We start from the raw sequence: 7500 nt of genomic DNA on the forward strand, positions 1-7500 counted from the left end.
TATGTGCTTTGCTTGTTTGGTTAGCGTCGTAGCTTGTGTACTACATAACTGTTTGATTACCGTATGCGGATGAAGCTGGCTGCGTGGGGAACTGTTTACATTCACCTGTCGTTGTGTTCCAAAATCATAAGGCTTTAATGCGAAGGGTTATAGTTAGCCAATTTCTCTCTTTCACGAGCAGGGATTTGTTGCTTTGTTGACGCTACAGGGAAGTTTCCTGGTTTTAAAGAAAGTTGTGGCTAGAGAGCTCTATAGGCAATAAGGCAACAGCTACTTCAACAAGCTATGCATGATAGCTGATATCAGCCGCAAATCGTGCGTGTGTTGTCCCAGAGACCGTTTAGTTCTAGTGTGACTGTGTGATATTGTACTCTGTAGTATGTGCAGTATTTCCGAAGACTGGTTGGTTTATATTTTTGTTAATGTAAATTAAATATGTAAAGTTGTTGTGTGCACTACAGTAGTGAGACAAAAGCCTTTCATATATTTAGGTTGCCTGTATGTTTTGAAGGTGTGTCTGCAAAGCTCTGTAACGTTTTGTCTGTTTTTGTTTTTTGTTTTTTTGTTTTTAAATCTCTTATGCTCTGGATAAGATGGACGTCTTTCCTCTGACCTGTTACCAAGACAGCTGGATGTGTAAGAAGCTGGAACTAAGTCACTGAAGAAGTAAACCGATGAAAACCGATTTGGATTGTCTGAGAGATGTAAGTGACTGAGTTCAGGACAAATGTGTATGTCAACTGTATTGTAGGCCTATTACTTTAACAATAAAATCACAATAACTGCTTATTTTTTGGCTGTAGGACACAAGTAAAAGGAGAAGAATGCTGCTCAGCTGGGTTGGCGAAGCTCTTGGATATCATCAGCACATGTATGAAGTAAGTTTTTTAAATCAATGCACAACAGCAGGCGTTAATGCGCGTGCACGCACGCACACACACACACACACACACACACACACACACACACACACACACACACACACAATGAGAGCTGGCCTGATATTGTTCTTTGATTCTGTGAATTTGTATGGAATGCCTACAGTACTGTCTGGTGTCACTTCAGACAATTTTGCAACGGTTTACTGTATGTTCTGTCTATTTGTCTGCCAAACTCTCAAACTTGTTGTCTTTCTTTTTGTCTTCCTCTTTGGGCACCGGTAGGCACAGAGTCATTCCGGTAGGCACAGAGTCGTTCCTCGATGGACGTGATGACCTGGCACCAAAACCGCTTAATGTGTATGAAGCTGTCTGCATCGAGGGAAGAACCCAGCACTGAAATGTTGAGTGTATGATCCAGTTATTGTAAACATGGGTGCCAGTTGTACTATATATTTCACAGTAAAATCCCAATTACTATTACAATACTCATAGTTATTCATTCTTTTTCTGCTGTAGGACACAAATGAAAGAAGAGTACTTCTGCTCTGCTGGGTCTGCGACACTACTTATCCGAGGAGTCCTCAAACATCAGGATGTAGGAAGTAAGATCTTTATATGTCATGCATAACAGCCCATGCGTGCACGCGCGCACACACACACACGCCACACATATGCTCATACACACACGTACAAAACATGCGCATGCACACCCCACTCTACACCACACACAAATAAACACACACAACCTTAAAGGAAAATCCCTACTAGTTTCAACATCCAATTATATTGTTCTCACTACCACTGGCTTGTCAGGACCCAACAACGCAGTTCAGGATAAATGTGTATGTCAACTGTATTGTAGGCCTATTACTTTAACCATGAAATCACAATAACTGCTTATTTTTTGGCTGTAGGACACAAGTAAAAGGAGAAGAATGCTGCTCAGCTGAGTCGGCGGTCACACTACTTATTCAAGAAGCTCTTGGATATCATCGGCATGTGTGAAGTAAGTTTTTTTATATCAATGCACAACAGCAGGCGTTAATGCACACACACACAATGAGAGCTGGCCTGATATTGTTCTTTGATTCTGTGAATGTGTATGGAATGCCTACTGTCTGGTGTCACTTCAGACAATTTTGCAACGTTTTACTGTATGTTCTGTCTATTTGTCTGCCAAACTCTCAAACTTGTTGTCTTTCTTTTTGTCTTCCTCTTTGTGCACTGGTAGGCACAGTCATTCCGGTAGGCACGGAGTCGTTCCTCGATGGACGTGATGACCTGGCACCAAAACCACTTAATGTGTATGAAGCTGTGTCTGCATCGAGGGAAGAACCCAGCACTGAAATGTGAGTGTATGATCCAATAATTGTAAACATGGGTGCCAGTTGTACTATATATTTCACAGTAAAATCCCAATTACTATTACTCATAGTTATTCATTCTTTTTCTGCTGTAGGACACAAATGAAAGAGGACGTCTTCTCTGCTGGGTCTGCGACACTACTTATCCCAGGAATCCTCAAACATCAGGATGTAGGAAGTAAGATCTTTTTTATGTCATGCATAACAGCCCATGCGTGCACGCACACACACACACACACACACACACACACATACAAAACATGCACGTGCACACTCCACTCTACACCAAACACAGATAAACACACACAACCTTAAAGGAAAATCCCTACTAGTTTCAACATCTAATTATATTGTTCTCACTACCACTGGCTTGTCAGGACCCAACAGCCTCTTTTTTCCAGCCCTGTCCGTCATCTCATTCTAATGAGTGCATGATCTGTTTACATATAAAACAGACATAGCGTGTAGCACCCAAAATGCACATGCAGTCAAGTCAGAAATAACATATATATATATATATATATATATATGTATATGTATATATACATATTTTTTTTTTTTTCCCTAAACCATATTTTTGATGACTGAGATGGAAGAGCCATGTCTTAATCATTAACACTTTTGTTTTGCTTTTCCAAGACTTATGGTGAGATGCCAAGAACCGCCATGAGGGATATGCAACCTGCAGCTTCACCATGCTTTTGGGAGATCATGTACTACGTGAACCTTGAGTATCTACAAGCCAGCTACTTTAAGTCCTTGAAAGGGTAGTGATGTCATTCAAGCCAGATCACGAGACAAGGTCCTGTACAAACTGTCAATCTAAGTGTTGCGACATCCCTGTCAGTTCTTTTGGACTGAATACATGCTGTGTTTGAAATGTATTATTCGGATAACCTCCCATCAGGGAATACCTTGTCTGTTAATGACGGATGGACATGCCATTGACATGCAGTGCACACTTTGATGTTTTTTATTTTAATGTTTTCTATGTTTTTCCGATGTTCTTTTTTATTTATGTTCTGTTATATGCTGGTTATGTAAGTACTGTATGGAATGTAGTGACTGTAGAGCCCAAGACAAATTTCAACCTGGGGACAAAAAGTTCACTCCACTCTGTTAGCGCAGTTATGGATGCACTGTAAATTTTGTAATTAACCAAAAGTACGGTGAGAAGCCTGTTTGTGCAGATGGACCTGCTGGCGGGCCTGTTTACTCATAGCTAAAAAGCAACATATTCTCTGTGCAAAGCACATGGGCTCTTTGCAAAGGGGTTAAACATTTTCATGTGCTGTTTTACAGTGTGCTATACAAAAGGTAAGGTGAAACTATTTTTTTGAAATTCTATAATTGTACAGTGTCACTGAAATCAAATGGTGCATTGGTAAAACTGAACCATTTCCTTTAATCCCGTTTAGCAGAGCCTATGTTTGAACTATACTGTCACCAATATTGTAATGACTGAGTTTTAACCTGTTACTTAAGGCTCTTAGTAATGTCATAGCAATGTTGCTATGATGTACTTGAGTCTTTTCAGTCATGAGTGATCAGTCTTGCTGATAACCCGTCTTTGCAAAGAGGCTACAAAGATGCATGTAAATTCAATTAAGGTTTTATTGCTCCAATGCTATCATGTGTTAATGCTACACTGCTGTGATTTGCATCTTTATAGTATACTTTTATGAAATGTATTGTTAATTATCTTCATTGTTCAGCAATAAAAAAAAAAAAGATCTGAAATATTATGCATTCTTGTATTTTGTTTTTTTAAGTTGATCTTAATTAATGCATTGGTCAACAATTCTGGTATATTTCACCCTAATGTAATAATGTTAAGTCATAATTGTTTTTTTGTAAATCTCCTTGCAATTTAAATACCCAATATTGGGTTAAAGTATGAACCCAACAAAGAAGTCAATATGACCCAATAATGTGGTAGCAGGTCTGACCCATTTAATGGGTTCTTTTAACACACAAATTGGGTCAGAATGACCCATTTAGTTGGTTTAGGGGAATGACCCAATGTGAGGGTTAAAATATTTTAACCCAGCCAAAGGGTAGGCCCAATACTGAACCAGGGCCTGGGTCAGAAAATAACCCAATTTGGGTTGTTTTTGACCCAGGCTTTTTAAGAGTGTGTGTGTGTGTGCTCCGTCACCTTGGCGGACGTCCTCTAGGAAGAAAGAGAGAGTAAGAGAGAGAGAGAGAGAGAGGGAAAGAGAGAGAGAGAGATAGAGAGAGAGAGAGAGAGAGAGAGAGAGAGAGAGAGAGAGAGAGAGAGGGAGAGAGAAAGAATGAGAGAGAGAGGGGGGGGCGAGAGAGAAAGAGGGTGGAAAAAGAGAGAGAGAGGGAAGGAGAGAGTAAGAGAGAGAGAGAGAGAGAGAGAGAGAGAGATGAAATATGCACTTTCATTTTGAGAAACTGAAGTGGCTCCATTTATTTAGTATATGAAATAAATTGAATATATACATACATTTTAGTCATAACACACTTGGACTAGAAAAGGCCAAGGTTGTAGTCAGGGCCTCTGACAGCTTTGGCTGGGCCTGGGTCAAAGACATCTGAAAGGGCCCCAATCCTAATCGATACAATGTAATGAGGATCCGATTCGGGGCCCCCCTCTATCCCTGGGCCCGGGACAACTGACCCCCACCCCCCGCCCTCCTCCTGTCACTGCTTGTAGTTCTACATTTCATTAACAGCTTGATGGAACACAGAAAGGGCAGATGGAGATAGTTGGAGAGAGAGAGAGAGAGAGAGAGAGAGAGAGAGAGAGAGAGAGAGAGAGAGGGAGGGAGGTAGGAAAAGAGCGAGAGAGGGTGAGAGAGAGAGGTAGGGAAAGAAAGAGGGAGAGAGAGAGAGAGAGAGAGAGAGAGAGAGAGAGAGAGGGAGGCAGGAAAAGAGAGAGAGAGAGGGAGAGAGAGAGAGAGAGAGAGCAGGAAAAGAGAGAGAGAGAGGGCGAGAGAGAGAGGAAGGGAAAGAAAGAGAGTGAGAGAGAGAGAGAGAGAGAGAGAGAGAGAGAGAGAGAGAGGCAGGAAAAGAGAGAGAGAGGACGAGAGAGAGAGGGAGGGAAAGAAAGAGAGAGAGAGAGAGAGAGAGAGAGAGAGTGAGAGTGAGAGTGAGAGAGGGAGAGAGAGAGAGAGAGAGAGAGAGAGAGAGAGAGAGAGAGGGAGGCAGGAAAAGAGAGAGAGAGGCAGGAAAAGAGAGAGAGGGGGTGAGAGAGAGAGGGAGGGAAAGAAAGAGAGAGAGAGAGAGAGAGAGAGAGAGAGAGAGAGAGAGAGAGAGAGAGAGAGAGAGAGAGAGAGAGAGAGAGAGAGAGAGAGAGAGAGAAAGAAAGGGCAGCAGGCAGTAGGACTGAGAGCAAAGCCAGCAGCTTAATTGGCTTCAACATGGGAGACCTCGCTCAGGGCAGACTTGGGATGGACTGACGGATTGACAGACCACTCATTCGCTCTCGTGTGTGTGTGTGTGTGTGTGTGTGTGTGTGTGTGTGTGCGTGCGTGCGTGTGAGAGAGAGAGAGAGAGAGAGAGGGAGAGAGAGAGAGAGAGAGAGAGAGAGAGAGAGAGAGAGAGAGAGAGAGAGAGAGAGTGTGTGTGTGTGTGTATGAGTGTGTGCGTGTGTGCGTGTGTGTGTGTCCTTGTGTGGTGCAGGGCTGTTTTTAGCTGGGTGAGCTAATTTGCGTGAATAATTTGGCTCTCAGAATAAATAAGAACACGTTATAGTGCAAGTGCAGCCTCATGAGCTTAGCATGCCAAGCGTCTAAGCCGATAAAAAAACTTGCGCTAAATTTTGTAATGAATTTTGATTTGAGTCTATCCTGGTATTGGATGGTGTGTGGTGGAATTGAATACCAATCTTTTATTGTATGGTGCTTTTTGAAGTTAGAACACTGTCACTTCACAGTCCTTTCTTTTTTAAAGGGACACTGTGTGAGATTACTTAGAATTTGATGGTGGTGGTAAGTATTCATGAAAAAGGTAACATTAGTGAATGGGCAGCATGAATTCTGGAAATAAACAACTAAAAATCTCACACAGTGTCCCTTTAAAATTATATGAGGGGCCGGATAAGATGGCCTCAGGGGGCCGTGAACAGCCCTCGAGACATACGTAGGTTCCCCACCCCTGCCTCATGTGTCCAGGAGTGTCAGTCTTGTGTGCCGTGCCACAGCACCCCTGATGATCGCGTCTATCAAAAGGTCACGACGACCCCCAATGAACATGACCTTTCACTTTTTTATATGAGCACCATCTGTGTCTTTGCAGTACACCCATTGCACACATTAGTGTCACAACCTTGCACCAAGTGTTCATGCACAAGTGCTTGGAGACATGGCCCCTTTTATAAATTCGCCAGAGTGGCATTGACCACGTCGTAATGTACTAACTGTAGACTCTGTATAATGTCATAGTTGTCTAGTACTACAGTACTTAACCCAGTAAGACGCATCCCCTGTTATAAATTAGGTGTTACCAGAATGGCAATGACCAAGTCATAATGTGTTACTAAAGGCCCTGTGCACTGTCATAGTGGTGTAGTACTATGGTAGTAGAAACGTTTTTTCAGTGACTATTTAAAAAATATATATTTATTTAATTTTACAGTGTTCCACTGGTGGAACGGCGTGCGTTAAGGGTTCTTCGTCTTTTCAATGACTTTTGCAGTGCTCCATGTTCAACATGAGGCTATACGACAATAAGACAGCCAGGGCTCTGTTGAGGATCCATTTATCCTGTGGCTAAGATTTAAATTCTAGATTCTTGTTGGACTTTGTTAGCATTACTGGTTGCCCATGGGACTAACCTCTCTGATCGCAGCATGTCCAACTCTATTGTAGCGTACTGTAGCGAAGGGGAATAGAGTTGCCCAGCTGGGACTCGAACCCAGACCTTCTGGAGTAGTAAACTGGGGCTCTGACAGCTACACCAAAGAGCAACTCTGGGCAACTCTACTCCCCTTCGCTACACGTACCCAACGCCTTTTGTGTATTTAGACACAGAAACGATGAATTTAAAATGAAACTGATGTCAGTTCATGTTGTTTTGGGAAGGTCAAGCCAGCTGTTTTTTCCACAAGCAGCCAAAAATCCAGAGCAATTCTTTGTTTAGACAATGTTAGCATGATTTATTTGTTTACAAACATTTCAAAAGGGAAGAATTGGCGGTAACACTTTACTTTACGGATCGCTAATAAGGTGGTAATTTCATGTTAATTTCATAGTTATTTCATAGTTATTTCAGGGTAATAACTGTTT

The 7500-nt window shown here is 42.1% G+C and overlaps 1 long non-coding RNA gene across 2 annotated transcripts in view; it reads left to right on the forward strand.

The window, feature by feature from the left end:
* Positions 1 to 3916, forward strand: part of LOC134467539 (uncharacterized) — a 4875-nt gene extending 959 nt beyond the window's left edge. The window contains exons 2-9 of one of the 2 annotated variants that reach the window (XR_010038616.1): positions 594 to 704; positions 804 to 878; positions 1164 to 1281; positions 1398 to 1483; positions 1796 to 1887; positions 2113 to 2230; positions 2341 to 2423; positions 2885 to 3916. This is a non-coding gene — a long non-coding RNA (uncharacterized LOC134467539). Of the gene's footprint in view, positions 705 to 803; positions 879 to 1163; positions 1282 to 1397; positions 1484 to 1795; positions 1888 to 2112; positions 2231 to 2340; positions 2424 to 2884 lie in introns of both variants that reach the window. The other variant, XR_010038615.1, reaches the window with a different exon arrangement.
* The last annotated feature ends 3584 nt before the right edge of the window (positions 3917 to 7500 follow it).

Source organism: Engraulis encrasicolus, chromosome 17 (genome assembly GCF_034702125.1).
Source record: "Engraulis encrasicolus isolate BLACKSEA-1 chromosome 17, IST_EnEncr_1.0, whole genome shotgun sequence".
NCBI classification, from domain to species: Eukaryota; Metazoa; Chordata; class Actinopteri; order Clupeiformes; family Engraulidae; genus Engraulis; species Engraulis encrasicolus.